The sequence below is a fragment of the Ursus arctos genome, unplaced genomic scaffold, assembly GCF_023065955.2.
Source record: "Ursus arctos isolate Adak ecotype North America unplaced genomic scaffold, UrsArc2.0 scaffold_21, whole genome shotgun sequence".
NCBI classification, from domain to species: domain Eukaryota; kingdom Metazoa; phylum Chordata; class Mammalia; order Carnivora; family Ursidae; genus Ursus; species Ursus arctos.
The window spans coordinates 53618406-53640054 of NW_026622886.1; the positions used below are offsets into that span (position 1 = coordinate 53618406).

The 21649-nt window shown below is 53.8% G+C and overlaps 1 long non-coding RNA gene across 1 annotated transcript; it reads left to right on the forward strand.

The window, feature by feature from the left end:
• Positions 1-69: 69 nt before the first annotated feature.
• LOC130544474 (uncharacterized) lies at positions 70-15597 on the forward strand. Its single transcript, XR_008960761.1, has 3 exons — positions 70-210; positions 14196-14360; positions 15445-15597. It is a non-coding gene; the product is annotated as an uncharacterized LOC130544474 (long non-coding RNA).
• Positions 15598-21649: the final 6052 nt, after the last annotated feature.

A 21649-nucleotide genomic window follows, 5' to 3' on the forward strand; every position in this document is an offset into this window, starting at 1 on the left:
GGGGTTTAGATTTGCATTTCCCTGAAGCCAAGTGATATGAAGCATTTATGCATGTATCTTTTGGTCACCAGTACATCGTCATCAGTGAAATGACTTCCCATTTTAATCCATCTCAAGACCTAAAGCTGGGTAAGGCACTGAAGCTGGATGATGCCATCGGTTGGAATTGTGGAGAATTTCAAAAGATCTCCATGGAGAGCAAGTTTAAAGGTCAGTGTGAAGCTACTAATTGGATCCGGGGAGATCTCTGAAAGTGGGGGTTCCCTGGGATGGGCTGAGGGGGGCCCTCCGATTTTCCTGCTATGAATCCTTTCTGCAGCCCCAAACGGACAGTTTCCTGCAGTGGGGCAGGCTGAGTCCTCTAGTCGTGCAGAGGTGAGCCCAATGCCTGGTACCTTGGAGGCAGGCAAACGGGGAGGGGACCCTCAGCAGAAGACCCAGGGTTAGGTTAGGCCTCAAGAGACAGCAGGTGCGAACTGCCCAGTGCTCAGAGAACTCCCAGGCCGACTGAGATGAGGGCACAAGGGCGGGTGAGTGTGAGCCTTGGGGTTTGATCCGGAAGGGCTCACAAAGGTCGGGGTTCACCAGCAGGGGCTCTGAGGGGGTGTCCCAGTTCTCTTGCCCTGAATGCTCTATTGTGCCCCAAAACGGTACAGTTTCCTGTGGGCTGCAGGCTGAGTCCTACGGTGGGGCTTGGGTGTCCCCAATCCCCCGGAGTTGGGCGCCAGGATCCTGGGGAGGGGCCCCTCTGTGGCCAAACTAGGGTAAGGGTTAGGGTCCAGGGGCCCGGCAGGGCCAATCTAGCAAGCTGTGCGGCGAGCTCCGTGGAGGGCTGAGATGAGGCCATGGGGGAGGGTGAGCATGGGCCTCAGGGTTGGGGCACGGGGGTTGCCAAAGGTGGGGACGGGCTCCGGGGGCCTCCCCAAGTTCTCGTGCCCTGTATGCTCTGTAGCGCCCCAAGGGGCACGGTTTCCTGTGGACTGGCAAGCTGAGTCCTGAGGCGGGGCACAGGTATCCCAATTCCCCGGGGCTGCGGTGTAAGGCTCCTGGGGAGGCCGCCAAACCCGCGGCTGACCTAGGGTTAGGGTTAGGCCCCAGGAGCCCCGCAGGCCCGATCTGCTGGCTGTATGGTGAGCTACACAGGCTGAGGTGAGGGTGTGGGGAGGGTGAGCGTGGGCCTCAGGGTTGGGGTGCGGGAGGCCGCCAAAGTTCGCTGGGGGCTCAGGGGGGCCCTCCTGGTTCTCCCGCCCTGAATGCTCTATGGCCTCCCAAGGGGCACGGTTTCCTGCAAGGTGGCAGACTGAGTCCTGCGGTGGGGCTCAGGTGTCCCGACTCCCCGCGGCTGCGGCTCCAGGCTCCTGGGGAGGGGCCCCTCCACAGATGAACTAGAGTTAGGGTTGGGGCCCAGGAACCCCGCAGGCCAGATCTGCCTGCTATGTGGCGAGCTCTGCCACGGGTTGAGGTGAGGGTACGGGCTGGGGTGAGCATGGGCATCAAGGTTGGGGCTTAGGGATCGCTGAAGTTCTCCGGGGGCTCTGGGGGCCCTCCCGGTTCTCCCACCCTGAATGCTCTACAGCCTCCCAAGGGGCACGGTTTCCTGCGGGGGTCGCAGGCTTTGTCCTGCTGTGGGGCTCAGGTGTCCCCAGTCCCCGGGGCTGCGGCACCGGGCCCCGGGGGAGGGGCCCTCCCTAGCCGACCTAGGGTCAGGACTAGGCCCCAGGAACCGGGCAGGACTGATCTGCCAGCTCTGCGACGAGCTTGGTGGCAGGCTGAAGGGAAGGCGCGGGGCGGGATGAGCGTGGGCCTCAGAGTTGGGGTGTAGGGGGCCGCCGAGGATTGCTGGGGGCTCAGGGGGGCCCTACTAATTCTGCACGGGATGCTCTGCGGCGTCCCAAGGGGCATGGTTTCCTGAGGGGTGGCAGGCTGAGTCCCGTGGTGGGGCTCAGGTGTACCCAATCCCCGGGGTTAGGGTACAGATTAGGGTACGGGTTAGGGTTAGTGTACGGGTTACAGTTAGTGTTCGGGTGAGGGTAGGGGTTAGGGTTAGGGTAAGGTGAGGTTACGGGTTAGGGTTGGCTTTAGGGGTTACAGGTTAGGGGTTATGGGTTACGGTACGGATTAGGGTTTAGGGTACGGGTTAGGGTTTAGGGTTTGGGTTTAGTGTACGGGTTAGGGTTAGGGTACGGGTTAGGGTATGGGTTAGGGTTTGGGTACAGGTTAGGGTACGCGTTAGGGTACAGTTTAGGGACGGGTTAGGGTACGGTTTAGGGTGCAGGTTAGGATTAGGATATGGGTTAAGGTTAGGGTATGGGTTAGGGTTACGGTACGGGTTAGGTTACGGTTTAGGATTAGGGTTAGGGTACAGGTTAGGGTGAGGGTATGGATTAGGGTATGGGTTAGGGTTAGGGTATGGGTTATCGTTAGGGTTACGTTTTGTGTTAGGGATAGGGTACGGGTTTGGGTTTGGGTGTGGTTTAGGGTATGGGTTAGGATACGGGTTAGGTTTAGGTTAGGGTTAGGGTTAGGGTACGGTTTAGGGAACGGGTTAGGTTTAGGGTACGGTTTAGGGTTAGGGTATGGGTTAGGGTACAGGTTAAGTTACTAGTTAGGGTTAGGGTTCGGGTTAGGGTATGGGTTAGGGTCCGGGTTAGGGTTAGGGTACGGGTTAGGGTAAGGGTTAAGGTACGGGATAGGCTGCAGGTTAGTGTTAAGGCAGGGTACTGGTTAGGGTTAGGGTTTAGGGTTAGGGTTAGTATACGGGTAGTGTTAGGCTACAGGTTAGCGTACGGGTTAGGGTTAGGGTACGGGTTAGGTTCAGGGTTTAGGGTTTAGGGTTAGGGTACGAGTTAGGGGACGGTTTAGGGATAGTGTTAGGGTATGGGTTTGGGTTAGGGTACGTGTTAGGGTTAGGGTACAGGATAGGGTATGTGTTACGGTTAGAATACGGGTTAGGGTACAGGTTAGGGTACGGTTTAGGGTTAGGGTAAGGGTTAGGGTACGGGTTAGGGTTAGGGTACGGGTTATGGGTAGGTTTAGGGGAAGGTGTAGGGTTGAGGGTAGGGTTAGGTTTAGGGGTTAGGGTTAAGGTTAGGGTTTAGGGTTTAGGTTTAGAGTTAGGGTTAGGGTTAGACCCCAGGAGGCCAGCAGGCCTGATCTGCCAGCTCTGCGGTGAGCGGTGGGAAGGGCTGAGGTGAGGGCGCTGGCGATGGGAGCGTGGGTCTCAGCGTTTTGGCGTGGGGGGCCTTCGAAGGTCATCGGTGGCTCGGAGGGCCCTGCCCGTTCTCCCACCCTGAATGAATGGCAGTACCCCTAGCGGCTCGGGTGTCAGCGGGGCAGCAGGGTGAGTTCGGTGCTGAGGCTCGGGGGTCCCCAATCCCCAGCGTTCAGCGCCAGTCCCCTTGAGAGGGGCCCCTCGGGGGCCAAACTAGGGTTAGGGATTGCCCCCAGGAGGATGACAGGCACGATCCGCCAGCTGTGCAGTGAGCGGAGGGGCGGGCCGAGGTGAGGGCGCTGGCGAGTGGGAGCATGGGCCAAAGCATTTTGACTCAGGGGCATTCAGAGTTTGCCAGCGTCTCGGAGGGCCCTGCCTGTTTCTCCGCCCTGAATGACTGGTGGCGCCCCTAGCGGCCCAGGTGGCAGCAGGGCGGCAGGGTGAGTCTGGTGCTGGGGCGCGGGGGTCGCCAATCCCCGGCTTTGTGGTGCAGGCCCTTTGGGAGGGGCCCCTCGGGGGCTGACCTAGGGTTAGGTTTAGCCCCCAGAAGGCCGGCAGGCCCTATCTGCCCACTGTGCGTCGAGCGGAGGGGCGGGGCCCTGGTGAGGGCGCTGGTGAGCGGGAGCCTGGGCCCAAGCGTTTTGGCGTGGGGGCCCTTTGAAGGACGCTGGGGGCTCGGATCGCCCTGCACGGTCCTCCACCCTGAATGACCAGTGGCGCCACTGGCGGCCCGGGTGGTTGCGGGGCGGCAGGGTAAGTCCGGCACTGGGGCTTGGGGGTCGCAAATCCCCAGCGTTGTGGCGCCAGGCCCCTTGGAAGGGGCCACTTGGGGGCCGACCTAGGGTTAGGGTTAGCCCCCAGAAGGCCGGCAGGCCCGATCCGCTGCTGTGCGGCGAGCGGATGGGCGGGCCGAGGTGAGGGCGCTGGCGAGCGGGAGCGTGGGCCCCAGCGTTTTGGCACAGGCTGCTATCGAAAGTCACCGAGGGCTCAGAGGGCCCTGCCCATTCTCCCGCCCTGAACGATCAGCGGCACCCTAGGGGCCCGGGTGTCGGCGGGGCATAAGAGTGAGTCCAGCGTTGCGAGTCGGTGGTCCCCAATCCCCGGCGTTGCGGCGCCAGGCCCCTTGGGAGGGACCCCTCGTGGGCCGATCGAGGGTTAGGGTTAGCCCCCAGGAGGCTGGCAGGCCCGATCCGCTGCTGTGCGGGGAGCGGAGGGGCGGGCCGAGGTGAGGGCGCTGGCGAGCAGGAGCGTGGGCCCCAGCGTTTTAGCGCGGCTGCTATCGAAGTTCACCGAGGGCTCGGAGGGCCCTGCCCATTTTCCCACCCTGAATGAACGACGGCAGCCCTAGCAGCCTGGGTGGCGGCGGGGCGGCAGGGTAATTCCGGTGCTGAGGCTTGGGGGTCCCCAATCCCCGGCGTTGTGGCGGCAGGCCCCTTCAGATGGGCCCCTCTGGGGCCAACGTAGGGTTAGAGTTACCCCCAGGATGCCGGTAGGCCGGATCCACCAACTCTGCAGTGAGCGGAGGGGCGGGCCGAGTTGAGGGCACTGGTGAGCGCGAGCTTGGGACCCAGCGTTTTGGTGCGGATGACCTTCGAAAGTCGCCAGAGTCTCGAGGGCCCTGCCTGTTTACCAACCCTGAATGACTGGCGACGCCCCAGCGGGCCCGGTGTGGGCTTGGAGGCAGGGTGATTCCCGCGCTGCAGCTCGGGGGTCCCCAATCCCCTGAGTTCGGTGCCAGGCCCCTTGGGAGGGGCCCCTCGGGGGCTGACCAAGGGTTAGAGTTAGTTCCCAGGAGGCCGTCAGGCCCAATACTCCGGCTAGGCCGCGAACGGAGGGGCGGGCCGAGGTTAAGGCGCTGGCAAGCGAAAGCGTGGGCCCTGGCGTTTTGGCACAACGGGCCTTTGAAGATCACCGGGGCCTCGGAGGGCCCTGCCTGTTCTCCCGCCCTGAATGAAAGGCAGCACCCCTAGCGGCCTGAGTGGCGGCGGGGCTGCAGGGTGAGTCCGACGCTGGGGCTCGGTCGTCCCCAATCCCCGGCGTTGTGGCGCCAGGTCCCTTGGGAGGGACGCCTCGGGGGCCGACCTAGGGTTAGGGTTAGCCCCCAGGAGGTTGGCAGGCCTGATCTGCCGGCTGTGCAGCAAGCGGAGGGGCGGGCCAAGGTGAGGGCGCTAGCGAGAGAGTGTGGGCCCAAGCGTTTTGAAGTGGGAGGCCTTCAAACGTCGCTGGGGGCTCGAAGGGCCCTGCCCCTCCTCCCGCCCTGAATGACTGGAGGCGCCCCTAGCGGCCTGAGTGGCGGCGGGGCAGCAGGGTGAATCTGGCGCTGAGGCTCAGGGGTCCCCAATGCCCGGCGTTGCGTCTCCAGGCCCCTTGGGAGGGGCCCTTCCGGGGCCGACCTAAGGTAAAAGTTAGCCCCTGGAGCCTGGCAGGCACGATCTGCCATCTGTGGCGAGCGAAGGCGCGGTCGAAGATCAGGGAGCTGACGAGCGGGAGAGTGGGCCCCAGCGTTTTGGCGCTGGGGGCCTTCGAAGGTCACCGGGGCAGGGAGGGCCCTGCCTCTTCTCCCACCCTGAATGATCGGTGGTGCCCTAGCGGCCCGGTGTTGGCGGGGTGGAAGGGTGAGTCCAGCGTTGCGACTCGGGGGTCCCCAATCCCTGGCGTTCCGTGGCAGTCCCTTTGGGAGGGGCCCCTCGGGGGCCAACCTAGGGTTAGGGTTAGCCCCCAGGAGGCCGGCAGGCTCAATCCACCGGCTCTGCGGCGAATGGAGGGGTGAGCCAAGATGAGGTCGCTGGCGAGTGGGAGCGTGGGCCCCAACATTTTGGCTTGGGGGGCCTTCGAAGGTCACAGGGGGCTCGGAGGGCCCTGCCCGTTCTCCCGCCATGAAGGACCGGCGACGCCCCCAGCGCCCCGGGTGGCGGCGGGGGTGGCAGGGTCAGTCCGGCGCTGGGGCTCGGGGGTCCCCAATCCCCAGCGTTGCAGCGCCAGGCCCTTTGGGAGGGGCCCCTCGGGGACTGTCCTAAGGTTAGGTTAGCCCCCAGGAGGCCGGCAGACCCGATCCGCCGGCTGTGCGGTGAGCGGAGGGATGGACCGTGGTAGGGCGCAGTCGAACCGTAGCGTGGTATCCAGCATTTTGGCGTGGGGGGCCTTCGTATTTCACCAGGGGCTCGGAGGGCCCTACCAGTTATCCCGCCCGGAATGACCGGCGGCGCCCCTAGCGGCCCGCGTGGCGGCGGGGCGGCAGGGTGAGCCCGGCGCTGCGGCTTGCGGGTCCCCAATCCCTGGCGTTGCGGCACCAGGCCTCTTGGGAGAGGCCACTCTGGGGCCCACCTAGGGTTAGGGTTATCCCTGAGGAGCCTGGCAGGCTGGATCAGCCGGCTGTGCAGCTGGGGGGGGGGGGGGGCGGAGGTGAGGGCGCTGGAGAGCGGGAGCGTGGGCCTCAGCGTTTTGGTGCGGGGGACCTACGAACGTCGCCGGGGGCTCGGAGGGCCCTGCCCGTTCCCCCACCCTAAATGACCGGCGGCGCCCCAAGTGGCCTGGGTGGTGGCGGAGCGGCAGGTTGAGTACATTGCTGGGGCTCAGGGGTCCCCATCCCAGGCCTTGCGGGGCCACGCCCCTTGGGAGTGGACCCTCAGGGACTGACCTAGGGTATGTGTTAGCACCCAGGAAGCCAGCAGGCCCGATCTGCCGCTGTGCAGCGAGCGGAGGAGTGGGCTGAGGTGAGAGCGCTGGCGAGCGGGAGCATAGTACCCAGCGTTTTGGCATGGGGGGCCTTGGAAGGTCTCCAGGGCCTAGTTGGGCCTTACCCGTTCTCCTGCCCTGAATGACCGGTGGCGCCCCTAAGGGCCCAGGTGGCGGTGGGGCGGCATGGTGAGTCCAGCGCTGTGGCTCCGGAATCCCCAATCCCAGGCGTTGCGGCGCCAGGCCCCTAGGATGGGCCCCTCGGGGGGAAAACCTAGGGTTAGGGTTACCCTCCAGGAGGCGGCAGGCTCAATCCGCCGCCTGTGCGGCGAGTGGAGGGGTGGGCCGAGGTCAGGTCGCTGGAGAGCAGGAGCGTGGGCCCCAGCGTTTTGGCTGTGGGGGCCTTCGAAGGTCACTGGGGGCTCGGAGGGCCCTGCCCGTTCTCCTGACCTGAATGACTGACGGCGCCCCTAGCGGCCCGGGTGGCAGCGGGGCAGCAGGGTGAGTCCGGCGTTATGGTTCGGGGATCCCCAATCCCCAGCGTTGCGGCGCCAGGCCCCTTGGAGGGAACCCTCTGGGGCCGACCTAGGGTTAGAGTTAGCCCCCAGGAGGCCGGAAGTCCCGATCCGCCGGCTGTGCGGTGAGCGGAGAGGTGGGCCGAGTTGAGGGCGCTGTCGAGCGTGAGCATCGGCCCCGGCGTTTTGGCGCGGATGGCATTCGAAAGACGCCGGAGTCTTGAGGGCCCTGCCGGATCTCCCACCGTGAATGACCGGCGACGCCCCAGCAGGCCCGGTGTCGGCTTGGCGGCAGGGTGAGTCCGGCGCTGCAGCTCAGGGGTCCCCAATCCCCTGCGTTTGGCGCCAAGCCACTTGGGAAGGGCCCCTTGGGGGCCGACCTAGGGTCAGGCTTAGCCCCCAGGAGGCCGGCAGGCCCGATCCCTCTGCTGTTCCACGAGCGGAGGGGCAAGCCGATGTGAGGGCGCTGGCGAGGGAAGCGTAGGCCCAAGCATTTGGCAGGGGGGGCCTTAGAAGGTCGCCGGGCCTCGGAGGGCCCTGCCAGTTCTCCCGCCATGAATGATCAGCGCCCCTAGCGGCCCGGGTGATGGCGGGGCGGCAAGATGAGTCCGGCGCTGGGGCTCGGGGGTCCCCAATCCCCAGCGTTGCAGCGCCAGGCTCCTTGGGATGGGTCCCTCTGGGGCTGGCCTAGGGTTAGGGTTAGCCTCCAGGAGGCCAGCAGGCCCGATCCGCGGCTGTGCGGCTCCCGGAGTGTTGGGCTGAGGTGAGGGCGCTGGGGAGCCTGAGCAATAGCCCAAGCTTGTTTGTGCGGGTGCCTTCGAAGGTCGGGGGCGGCTCGGAGGGCCCTGCCCTTTCTCCCGCCCTGAATGACCGGCGGCGCCCCTAGTGGCTTGGGTGGCGGAGGGGCAGCAGGGTGAGTCCCGCGCTGGGGCTCTGGGGTCCCCAATCCCTGGCATTGTGGTGCCAGGCCCCTTGGGAGGGGCCTCTCGGGGGCCAACCTAGGGTCAGGGTTAGCCCCCAGGAGGCTGGCAGGCCCGAACCGCCGGCTGTGCGCCAAGTGGAGCACAGGCCCAGGTGAACGTGCTGGCAAACCGGAGCGTGGGCCCCAGCGTTTTGGTGCCGGGGGCCTTTGAAAGTCGCCGTGGGCATGGTGAGCATTGCCCGTTCTCCCGCCCTGAATGAACGGCGGTACCCCTAGCGGCTCGTGTGCCAGCGGTGCGGCAGGGTGAGTCTGGTGCTGTGGCTCGGGGGTCCCCAATCCCTGGCGTTGTGGCAGCAGGCCCCTTTGGAGGGGCCCCTCTCTTGGGCCGACCTAGGGTTAGAGTTAGCCCCCAGGAGGCTGGCAGGCCCGATCCGCCAGCTGTGCGGAGAGCGCAGAGCGGAGGGGCGGGCCGAGGTGAGGGTGCTGGCAAGCTCCAGCGTGGGCCCCAGTGTTTTGGCGCAGATGGCCTTCAAAATTCACTGGAGTCTTGAGGGCTCTGCCCGTTCTCCCACCCTGAATGACCAGCGACGCACCAGCGGGCCCGATGTCGGTGGGGAGGCAGGGTGAGTCGTAGACATGAGTTGAAAGATGGCTTTGATACAATTTTTTTTTAAGTTTTTTTTTAATATTATGTTAGTCACCATACAGTACATCCCGGGTTTCCAATGTAAAGTTCGATGATTCATTAGTTGCGTATGACACCCAAGGCACCATGCAATACGTGCCCTCCTTACTACCCATCACCAGTCTATCCCAATCCCCCACCGCAATCCTCTCTGAAGCCCTCAGTTTGTTTCTCAGAGTCCATGGTCTCTCATGCTTCATTCCCCCTTCTGATTACCCCCCTTTCTTTATCCCTTTCTTCCCCTACCGATCTTCCGAGGTCGTATGTTCCATAGATGAGAGAAATCATATGATAATTGTCTTTCTCTGCTTGACTTATTTCACTTAGGGTTATCTCCTCCAGTGCCGTCCATGTTGCAGCAAATGTTGAGAACTCTTTCTTTCTGTTACCTGAGTAATATGCCATTGTATATATGGACCACAACTTCTTACTCCAGTCATCTCTTGAAGGGCATGTCGGTTCCTTCCACGATTTAGCTATTGTGGACATTGCTGCTATGAACATTGGGGTGCATATGGCCCTTCTCTTCACCACGTCTGTATCTTTGAGGTAAATACCCAGTAGTGCAATGGCTGGATCATAGGGTAGCTCACTTTTTAACTTTTTAAGGGACCTCCACACTGTTTTCCAGAGTGGCTATACCAACTTGCATTCCCACCAACAGAGTGGGAGGGATCCCCTTTCTCCACATCCTCTCCAACAATTGTTGTTTCTTGCCTTGTCAATTTTTGCCATTCTAACTGGCATAAGGTATTATCTCAGTGTGGTTTTGATTTGAATTTCCCTGATGGCTAATGATTTTGAACATTTTTTCATGTGTCTGTTAGCCATTTGTACATCTTCATTGGAAAAGTGTCTGTTCACATCTTCTGCCCATATTATAATTTGCTTATTTTTTTCTTGTGTATTGAGTTTGAGGAGTTCTTTGTAGATCTTGAATACCAGTCTTTTATCTATAATGTCATTTACAAATAAATTCTCCCATTCCGTGGGCTGGTGCTTAGTTTTTTTTACTGTTTCCTTGGCAGTGCAGAAGCTTTTTGTCTTGATGAAGCCCCACAAATTCGTTTTATCTTCTGTCTCTCTTGCCTTTGGATATGTGTCATGAAAAAGTTTACTTGGGCCGATGTCGTGGAGGTTGCTGCCTATGTTCTCCTCTAGGATTTTGATGGATTCCTGTCTCACTTCGAGGTCTTTCATCCATTTGGAGTTTATTTTTGTGTATGGTGTGAGTGAGTGGTCATGTTTCATTCTTTTGCATGTAGCTGTCCAATTTTCCCAGCGCCATTTATTGAAGAGACTGTCTTTTTCCCACCGGATGTTTTTTTCCTGCTTTATCAAAGATTAGTTGCCCAAAGAGCTGAAGGTCCATTTCTGGGTTCTCTATTCTGTTCCATTGGTCTATGTGTCTGTTCTTGTACATGCTGTCTTTGTGATCACAGCTTTGTAGTACAGCTCGAAATCCGGCATTATGATGCCCTCAGCTTTGTTTTTCCTTATCAACAGTTCCTTGGAGATTTGGGGCCTTTTCTGGTTCCATACAAATTTAAGGACTATTTGTTCCAGTTCTTTGAAAAATGTCATCGGTATTTTGATCAGGATAGCATTGAATGTGTAGATTGCTCTGGATAGCATGGACTTTTTAACTATGTTAGTTCTTCTGATCCATGAGCATGGAATATTATTCCATCTTTTCTTGTCTTCCTCAATGTCTTTCAAGAGTGATTTGTAGTTTTAGAATACAGATCCTTTAAGTCTCGGTTAACTTAATGCAAAGGTAACATATGGTTTTTGGTGCTCTTGCAAATGGGATGGATTCCCTAATTTCTCTTTCTTCAGTCGCATTATTTGTTTATAGAAATGCAACTGATTTCTGAGCATTGATTTTGTATCCTGCCACATTGTTCTTTCTTAAAGACTGGTTAATGGCCCTTTCCTTATGCTTTTATTCCCACTCGGAAACATGCATCCATCATCGTGACAGACGTTAGGATTCGGAGGACCCTTTCCATACCCTCTTCTTACTGAGAGTTACGTCTATGGCAGTTTAATTAATGTTCAACACACATACTGGGAAACACTGGTGCCTTCACTAATCGATGTTGCTGTCCCTGCACAAACTTGGTTCGCTGAATTAAATAATGGCACTTTCTTTTCCTTTTCACAAAACCTTTTCAAACGGCTTTCCTCCTCATGACAGATGTGAGTTGAGAGATGCTTTCTGTGTAGTGTTCTTAAGTAGTTAAACAAAGGGCATTATCTTGATGCTTGCAGACCCCATTTTGCACAATGCTCCCAATCCATGACACCAGATGTGAGGTGCAAGATGCTTTTATATAGAGTGTTCTCTCCTAGCGTAAAGCAGGTGACACCTTACTTATGCATTCATGGACACTTTTGAAAAACTTGCCACCTTCCTAAGAGAAGATTTGACTTGAACAATGGTGTCTATTCGGTGTTCTGACTGAGATTTGTGAAAATTGCCCTTAAGGTTCATCACACTTTTTGGAAAACTTGGGTGTGTTCATTGGTCCTGATGTTGGTTTGATGTTGCCTTCTATCAACACTGAGTTGGTTCTCACAACTACTTAGATAGGACCTCTCCTTCTGCTTTCACTTGCACTTCTGCAAGTACTTCTTCATTACAGAAGATGTGAATTGGAAGATCTTTTCCCAAGGGTGTCCTTACCTGAGCATACAGCATGTTCCTTACATTTTCATACACACTTTTGGAACATACACCCATCCTCATGAACGTAGATATGATTTGGAATGTTGTCTCTAGATGGTGCTCTTTCACATCTATGGCAGTTCCCTTAAGGTTCAACACATGTAATGGGAAACCCTGCTCTCTTCACTGATCAATGTTGCCGTCTCTCTACCCAAACTTGGTTCTCTGAACTGACTGATGGCACTTTCTTTTCGTTTTCACACAACCTTTTCTAATGGCTTTCCTCCTTTTCTTTGGAAATTTTGTTTGGAAATTTTAATATGCCTTTCTTAATATTTGATAGAGCAGACAAAACTCGGTCACAAATGTGACCTAATTGACGTCTATGGAACATTCGATAATAAGTGCAGAATACATTATTTTCCAGCGGTCATAGACTATTTACCCAAACAGATGATATGTTGGACCATGAATCATGTCTACATTTTAAAATACTGAAAATAACTAGATTCTATTCTTAGGCCTCCAAGGAATAGAGCCCTAGTCCTCATCAAAAGAAGACCAGGCAGTCCCTCTATGTTTAAAAATTCAATGTAACTTTGCTGCATATCTTAAGGGTCAGAGAGGGGATCGCAGTGGATATTTGCCACCTTTTCTACATCAGGGCTCACACACAATGGCCCTTTGTCTCTGAAGAACACTGACTATCCTAACGTAGACAGGAGTTAAGCCTCCTATCAGAGTTCTGCATGTGCCAGCCACACCTGACAGCCTTGGCCTGGGCCCACCACCACCTCCCTCCAGCTTTCCTTCTTGGTGGCATTGAGTTAAGGGAGTCAACATAGCCATATGGAGATGGGAGCTCCCCTCTCCTAGTGATGATGGTGCTATTGTCCCCACCAGTCTATCAACATGATTTCTGAGAGAATTACGACACAATAGCAGCTTCTTGACCTTCCTTAAGGTTTAAAAATCATCTTGTGAGTCATCTTTTCAAAAAACGGTTTCACCATGTGTTCTTTTCTCTGGAAAAGAAATAGACCCAATGGTAATTATGGCTCCTGAGCACCTGCTCTTGGGAGATTGCATAGTGGCTCTGTTTAGCATTCTCCCTCTTAAACTTCTCAACTAGGGTGTATATAGAATGAGTCCCATTTCCTAGATGGATAGACAAGGGCTCAGAGATTATATGAATTACAGAGGATTTTAGTGTCAGAAACCTAAGTGGGATCTCCAAACTGACTCCAAAACCCTTGTTCTTCCATACAGGGTACCATTTCGCTCTTACCTCTGGTCTTGTTGATCTGGAAACCTAGGAAGTATTAGGATTTTCTTGTTGTGTGGCCAAATGGAACGAATTCGGCTGCCTTTTCACCTCTGCCCATCATGACCATGAAGATAATTATCTCAGTGGAGGACCTTTGAGTAAGAGACTTAAAGATCCCTTAGAATAGAGATACTATACTATTTTTCTGATATTAAAGTGCCTGAAAGAACTATCCTTTTTTAATTGATGGAAGCTCTTGGTGGAAAGGTTGGAAAGACTATTTGAAAACACTCAGCCTCTTCTACAGAGTGAGACAATGCCTCTAAAGATTGCTAAAATATTCCCTTACCTCTGATTATTTACTTCCCAACTATCGCAGTGTTTCTATGTTAGGATTACGATTTCCATGAGGCAAAAGTTGCGGAGAAAGAACTTAGTGTATCCAGGGGCACTTTCGTATTGTGACAGTGAGCTATTCTGTTGTATTCTGTAGTCCAAGGGAATGGTGCCAGACATCTCTAAGATGTCTAAAATTCTGACTGTAAATGATCTCTATGCTTCAGAGATTTGGGCAGGACAAGGGAGGAGTCCAGAGACCGTAAACGCCTCTGTTACCTGTGTTGACCATGGAGCAGGTAACCTTCTGTAGGGGTCCTTTTGATGTCTCTGAGCTATGGGGAAGGTGCTTTCATCTCAAGCTCCTCCATTTGGTAGTGGTGATAAGGATAAGAGTAATTTTTATCTCATACCATCTGTGGGCCCTGATCTTGACCTCCTAGGGAAACCCTCCTTTATCATTTCACCCAGCTCAAAATGACCGGGCAAACCCTCAAAGCATGGGCCCTATTTCTGCCCCCAGCACATATTGTCCATCTGTTTCAAAAAGAAAAAAGAGAACAAAAAAATGCCCTTGCCAACATCAAGGTGAGAACACAAAAGAACCTCTCTGTCCCCCGTAAGATTAAAGTCATACCGACTTGTACATACTGAAAAGATAAGAAAAGTCTGTCACTTTCTGGAATCTTCTGCCTCATCGTGATGGGTAACTTTACCTAACACAAAACAGAACAAATATATAACCCTGCCCTAAATGTTCCTTCCCTGGAGCACTCCCTTCTTTGTGAAGACTGTGTCTCCCAGGCATCTGACCTGACTTGGGTTTGAATAAAACTCTCTTCATTTCTCTCTAAAATGTTTTAAAATGTTCCTTCCTTTAGTGTTGACAATAACACTATGTTTTCTTTTCAAGTGAAAAATAAATGTTCCTGGTTCACAACCGTGACAGCACAGAAGGCCGGCTGTTCCTCCTGGCCCCTACCCTGCAGAACCAAGCATGTGTATATAGATTCCAGCACAAATGGGCTCATCCTAGAAGGATGCTTTGAAGGTCTGAGAAGCACTATCCACTCCATGGGTGAGACAAGAAGGCAAAGCTATTCCCGCTTGGAGCATTCCTTTTGGGGCTTAAAATTGCCTTGGACATGCATGAAAGCATTGCCATTTCCTAAAGCCCAAAGCTGGAACAGTCTGAGAGCAGCTGACCTAGCCAGAATCCAGGCACACACCTGTAGGAAGGGTTGGTGCAGAAGGGAAGGGGCAGGGCTCTGAGGGTGTTCTGCAGCTAGAGGGGTCCGCGGAAGGGGCAGTGTGTGTGTGTGTGTGTGTGTGTGTGTGTGTGTGTGTGTGTGTGTGTGTGCGCGCGCGCGCGCGCGCTTGGGGCCCTGCCCGTGATCACAGTCATGCCTGCGCTGGGCATTGAGCCAAGGAGGCAGGTCTTGGACCCCTTGCACTCCCAGAGTTGTGAGTCATGGGGCCGGTTGCCCCGCATTCAAGGGGATGGAAACCGCACACTCCCAAACCAATCACCCCATGGGGGTGGAGCTACGTCTCTGTGGGCAAACCCAGAGCAGACCTAAGATGCAGACTGGGAACCAGGGAAGGGGAGCTCTGAGAGATTCAAAGTGTGGAGTTCCTGGCTGAGTGAATGCATGCTGTGTGCCTGTGTGGGGCATGGTCTGGGAGTAGGGGCACCCCAGGTGAGAGGTGGGGTTCTGGAAGGGCATGTGGAGGGAGTTCATTTGGAGATTCAGTTGAGTTTTCTTTTTCCCTTGATAGTCTCTTCTGCCTACTCTCTGTCAACTGGCCTTACATAGCAAACCCATGGACTCCAGGGCACCTGCTCAGCAGAGCTTTTGTGGTATTGGTCACAGACATTCCAGGGTTTCACTTGTTCCCCAGCAAGAGCGAGAGTAAGGACCACACGGTCCCCAACTTCAGTGCGGTGCCCCTGTCCCCTGACACAGTGCAGGTAATGGACCTTGAGCAGGTCCCCAAGTTCAGCAGGGTGTTCCCTGTTCCTTCAGGCACATGTGTGGCACTAGGAAACCCCAGAGCCGTTACCCAACTTCAGCATTGTGCTGCCTGTTCCCTGGGAATGGTGGCAATGGGCTGGAAGATAATTACTACTAAAAGACAAGTCTGTGTTTCCCTTCTCCCAGAAACTGCAGCAGGCATGCTGGCTTTAGGTCCGAGGAGCCGCCTTCTCCCCACCTGACAACACTTCTCTTCTCTGGCTCCGTGAGACCCGAGGTTTTGAACGTCTGCATCTGAGTCAGTGAGGCAGCTTGACACAGGACACCAGCATTCAGAGAAAGCGGCAGTTCCATTTGGAGAAATGTCATATCCACGTCAGGACTGGAGGTAACACCTCTCATTAACCCACTATCTCCTGGGCTTTTCTCTTTTCTCTAGTTGAGCCATGAAGTAAAACTTTAGTAATAGTGTCAGTGTTCTGAATTTGGTGAAGGAGGTACTTAGTTTCTGAACTTAGAGCACTTTGCAGGGGATCCCATTTTCTCTGTTCATTGACTGCTTATGAATGTATTTTGAACAGCTGTTTCCTAGAAACACTCTTTCATTAGAAAGGGAAGGTTAGATTTACTCTTTGTGTATTTTTAAGATATACATCTAACAGTGTTTATTCAGTTGGGCCTACGATATGGGTGAGTGGCCACCATTTAGGGTTAGATGGCTTTTTGTCGTCAGATACAGATATGGATGATGTCTTGTCATTTGTCAAAGGTGATGTTTCATCACTGATTAGTCTTTTCATCCCAAGAATTACAATGAGGGTCGAGGGAAAATTCAAAATTATTTAAAGCAGCCTTTTCCTGTTTAAAAGTTAAGCTTGACTATCTAGCTTTACTAGATGTATCAACTCAATATTTTGAGGTGCCATATTCTCTCTGTCATTTCTTTGGTGGTGCAGTCAGAAGGAGAGTCTTTGGGAATTCTTTTGGATAGAGTCATGTTGGTGGCTTCAAGGGGCCTGGTGACGGGAGCCCTGGGCTGAGTTCTGGAACTACTTGCTTGACGCCGGTGAGTCAGGTTATCCCACAGAGTTTCTGTTTCCTCCTTATGAGATTGCTGGAAGGTGAAATAAGTCAAGCAGAGAAAGGCAATTTTGATACGGATTCACTCATTCATGGAACAGGAGAAATAGCAGGGAGCTCAGTAGGAGAAGGAAGGGAAGAATGAAGGGTGGGGTAAACAGAAGGGGGAATGAACCACGACAGACTATGGACTCTGGGAAACAAACTGAGGGCTTCAGAGGGGTTTGGTGGGGGATTGGGATAGGCCGGTGATGGGTATTAAGGAGGGCACGTATTGCATGGAGCCCTGGGTGTTGTACGCAAACAATGAATCATGGAACACTACATCAAAAACTAAGGATGTAGTGTATGGTGACTAACATAACATAATAAAAAAAAATTTAAAAAAGAAAATAAAGAAATTGATGGGAGGTCATATCTGTGGAAAGTCTTTTTACACAGAAACTGTTCTGCCTATTGAAGAGCAACTAAAAACGAGGTGATTTGGGCTCTATTATTCTGTAAATAATAATTTTAAAACTCCCTGTCCTAGGGATATGGTATTTTATTGCATAAGGAGGCCTGAGAAGGCTGCAATGAAAGATTGAGATCTCAGAACACGTTCATGTTCCATGCATACATCACTTAACAGTTTGCACAGGTAGGAAGGTAAGTGGAGATAAATATGAAAGAAAGGGAAAGAAGGTGTGAACCATTCATTAGGTAGCCTTCTCCCTTTCTCAGGAAAGCCTTGGGCCAGTGTAATTGTGGAAGAAGAGGGGGAATCCTGGAGCTTTGCAGCAGATGGGGGTTCCAGGTCTGGGTAGAGGTGACGGGTCCCAGAGGAGAGCTGAGTGCATTCTGCAGCAGGGTATGGGCAGGGCGCGCTCCTGGGGTGGCTGTGGTCTCCCATGTGAACGTTGTGACAGGTGAGGGCTGTGAGCTGGTTCCTGGCTGAGGACAGTTGAGGCACAGGTGGAGAGCTGGCCGAGTCCCTTCTTCAGGGCCACCAGCCTCAGCCAGCACACACGGAATCATCGTTTGTCCCTGTCACTCCAATTCAGGCAGTCAGAGTTGCCAGGCCGAGATGTTTGCTGGAGCTTCTTTCCTTGCATGTGTGTGAAGTTTCAAACCTGAAGTGGTGGACATGATGGGTCCTCAGAAAATCCGTAACTCTTTTATTTCCTGCTCTTATATCGACCAGTGAAGTGAATCGGACCGGCTAGTAGAAGGGGCTATCTGTGCGTTTTTATTTCCCAGTTTAATTAAAGAATGGGAAAACAGTCTTGTGAAATATTAAAAGAATCCTTTGTTGGTGTTCATGTCCCCCCCCCCCCGGGGTGGGGGTGCTTACCTGGAGACCCATCCAGGGCTCTGGAAGCTTGACCCGGTGAGTCACTTGCGACTTGAGCTGGGGAATTAATGAAGAAAACAGAATGAATGCTGGAGTTTGCCTGTATCATTTGGACTCAGACACGTCCATGTAGCATCGGAACTCTTCACCCATGAGGCGTGTTGGGATCCCTGAGGTTGTGGGCTTTGCTTTATGGGCTGAGGTTTTGTCTTCATCCTTATCTGGACAAGAGCCATGCCATCGGGCAATGGAGATCCAAATCCTTAGGTGACCATATCATCATCATCATTATCATGATTATTAATTATTATTATTATTTTAAGAAGCAAGAGAGACATTGACTTTGAAATAAAATTATCAAAAGAAAGAACACAAGGTCAAATATATACGTGATGATTGAACTTGTGGTATCTCTCATTGGTGTGGGTCTTGTAGGGCTGCCCGAATGAGAAAGACCAAGGAATTCTATGTGGATAAAAGTGTGCTGTACACAGGGAGTGTTTTATTCCATCATTTGACCTCTCTCTCTGAAGGGAAAATAGAGTGGTGACTGGAGCTTGGTTCTGATTGGAAGGCCTGGGAGGTCAGTGAATCGAAAGAGCAGTATTCATGCTTACATGGTTCTCAGTGCCCAGTGAGCGAAGTTTGGACGCTTGGACTCGGAAGCATTGGTGTTCAGGGAGGATGTTGTCCGAGTTTGCAGCACATCGAGACACTTGGCTGGTCTGCCTAATTGGGCCAGTTTCTGCCTTTCTAAGGGCAGCTTGAAAGTGGCTTGTAAACCTAGGACATTTGTGGAGTGTTCTGCATGGGACCACTGTGTGGGCCAGTGTAGACACAACCCAGGGAATTCCAGAGCTAATGATGAGCACGTTTGTGAGGCTGGAGTTTGCTTCTCTGTGAGAAGGATTAAGCTGGAGTGGAAAGAAGTCTCTGGGTCTTAGGACTCACTGAGCGGATCCAAGCCTGGCAGGGTGCTGAGATCAGATGTCTGTTTCCCAGGATTTTGGCCAGAGGGATATTTGGGCTCTGGGCAGCATCTCTGCTCAGGTTTCTTGGATGAGCACCTCAGGGAAGAGGAGTGAATGTGTGTGCTCACCTGTCATCGAGGAAGGTTTCTGGTTTCAGGTTTCGTGTACAGGTGAATTCCTCATATGGCTCCCTTACCTGATGGTGTTCAGGGTGCAGGAGGTGGATGGACCCCCTCGTCCCGGGCATCCTGGCTGTGTAAGAGTCCTGGGGCACCTTTTCCCCTGGACTTTGGACCAGGAAATTGGGAGCAGTAGGTGATGAAGCCATCAGTTGATGCCTCAGTTTCTTCCCTGCCAAGATGAACTGGAGATTAAAATAAGTGCTATGGAAATATAAAGGAGGAGACAGGACTGGGGGTGCTGAAGGGAAGGTGGGGATGGTGTTTGGTATTCACATAGGGGTCAGGTGGTACTTCACTAGGAGGGTGATGCTTGAGTCAAGATCTAGGGAAGGTCAGTGATATCACATGAAGAGCATTCTAAACAGAATGGAAAGCATGTGCAAAGGCCCCAGGGAAGGAGCATACCAGGTGCATCCATGAGCTACAAGATGGCCCTGTGACCACAGGCGACAGCTTAGGACTTGCATCATCAAGGTGACAGAGTGACAGAAAGCCATAGCAGGGCTGTGACCCCATGGGACCCTGTTTCACTGGGTCATCCTGGCTGCAGGGTTGAGAGCAGATGACAGAGGGTTGAGGTTGGGCAAGGGAGGTCAATGATGACTCTTTTCCAGGAACTCAGGCAAGAGATGGGCTCCAGTGTGGTCCAGACAGGCGGCCTTGAAAGGAGTGGTGAGTCCTACGGTGGGTACGTCTTGAAGATGGAGCTCACAGGATTTGCCGACAGCTTAGATATTGAGGATGGGAGAAAGGAGGAACTGGGGTAGCTCCCAGCTGTTGTGGGTTGTCCTGAGCGAGGGGAAGGAGAAGGTATCTGGGGGTAGGAGGTAGTCCGCGTTCGGCGTGCTGAGGAAGGTGCCTTTCTGGGTGGATCTGCTGAGGTTTGTTTCCAGGAGAAGCTTTCACATCTCCTCCCTCAGCAACGGTGAAGTATAAGTATTCCCCATTTTTTAAAAGTTCATGGGAAGACACTTGGCTTTTTGGAAAGATCTCCGTTATCACCTGGTTTCACTAATGGGAAGAAACCTGAAGAGGATGTTCCTTATGAAAATAGTTGAACGGTGAGCTTTGCATTCAGCATCTGTTTGGGGAGAAGCACGACAGACGCAGTGTGCACCGTAACCAGCTCCTTCCTGTAAACCGCTCTCCGTGTCCAGCCACCAGCGCTTTGAATTCTGTTTGTGAGCATCTGCTGTGCTTTCTCTCCATTTATTTTCGGCATCCATTAGGAATTGTGTCCTGGGTCCTGAGAAATGCCAACAATAAGTAAATTTAGGAGTCTGAGCATGGTCACTAATTTTTCCATATTAATTAATGGTCATTCCTTCTTTACACCCTTTCTGCTCTGAAAGGTTTCCTAGGAGTACTGTACTTTCAAAGAGCTGGGGAACCTGTACCCCATCCTGCGGGGTTCACTTTAGTCTCCATGCTGCACAGAACATTCCATGGCTGTCAGATTTTAACACACAAACCTGTATCTTTGACCACCTTCACCCTTCCCATCCTCCTCTGAATCAGGCACCCACAAATCTATTCTCCATATCTATGTGTTCAGTAATTTCTTTCCCCATGTTGTATGTACATGTGAGCATCTGTAATTGCCTTTCTGTGTCTGAGTTCTTCAGGAGGGAGCCCCATCAGTCATCTGATAGAGCACTTTCATGGATCCCCTGTGAGGCAAGGATGATGCCCGGCCTTGGAGGGGGGCCACAGGTCCGCCCTCAGGATCCATGTCTCCCACTCCAGCCTTTTCAGAATGGACCTCTCACACCAAATCTAGGGTTAGGGGTAAGGCATAGGAGAATGAGAGTTCCAATAGGGTGGATGTGTCCAGAATTTCCACGGTGGGGGCGGGGATTGATGGCATGGATTGGGGTGAGTGTGAAGCAGTGGGTTTGTGCCCATGAGCCAGTGAATGTGGGGGATCGAGGTAATCAAGTACAGAAGTAATTAGGATTTCTCCCCCTCGACCTCCTTTCTGGAGTCCCAAATAAAACGGTTTCGCTTTGGGTGGCATACTGAGGCCTTAGGTATGACTCAGGCTTCTTCATCTCCATATCTTTGGAGGCAGACCTCTGGGAGTGGACTACTCAGAATCCAACCTATGATTACTGTCATGGAGGGGAGGATGGAAAGCCCGATTGACCGGCTCTAAACAAACTGACCTGGGGGCTGAGGAGAGTGCCAGTGTCACGGATGAGGGCCTAGAGTTCCGCTGAAAGTGGAGATTCGCTGGGCTTAGGTCAGGTGTTCACTTAGGTTTCTTCTCGCAAAACTTTCTGGAGTCCCAAATGGCATATTTTAGTTCTGTGTGGCAGGCTACTGCCTAACATTGCTCAGTGGTACCTGATCCCTGTGCTTTGGAGTCAGGCGTATGGGAATAAACCTAACAGACCCCAAACTAGAATTAAGGCGTGGGTCTAGGGGCATGACCCTAAAGATCAGCCAGCAGATGCGACCTTCCAGGGGCCAAGAGTAGGGCATGATTTGGGTTGCATCTGAAACACAGCAGTTGCAGGCAGGGGGGCTTTGAATGTGGGGTTCGTTGGGTTTGGAACAGCTGGGAATTCATAACTTCTGCTCTGCATTCCTTCTGTGGGTCCAAATGGCACAGTTTCCATCTGCATGGCATGCTGATTTGCAGGTATGACTCAGGTTTCCCCAGTCGCTGTGTGTTTGCCTCCTGGAAAGACCTCTTGGAAGCCAACGGAACATTTGGCTTAGGGCTCAGGAGCCTGGGAGGGACCATCTCCTGGTTTTGAGCTCACCATTGCTGTGTCCTGATTTGAGTAGGTGGGTTGTGGAGAAGGGAAGGCTCAGGGTTT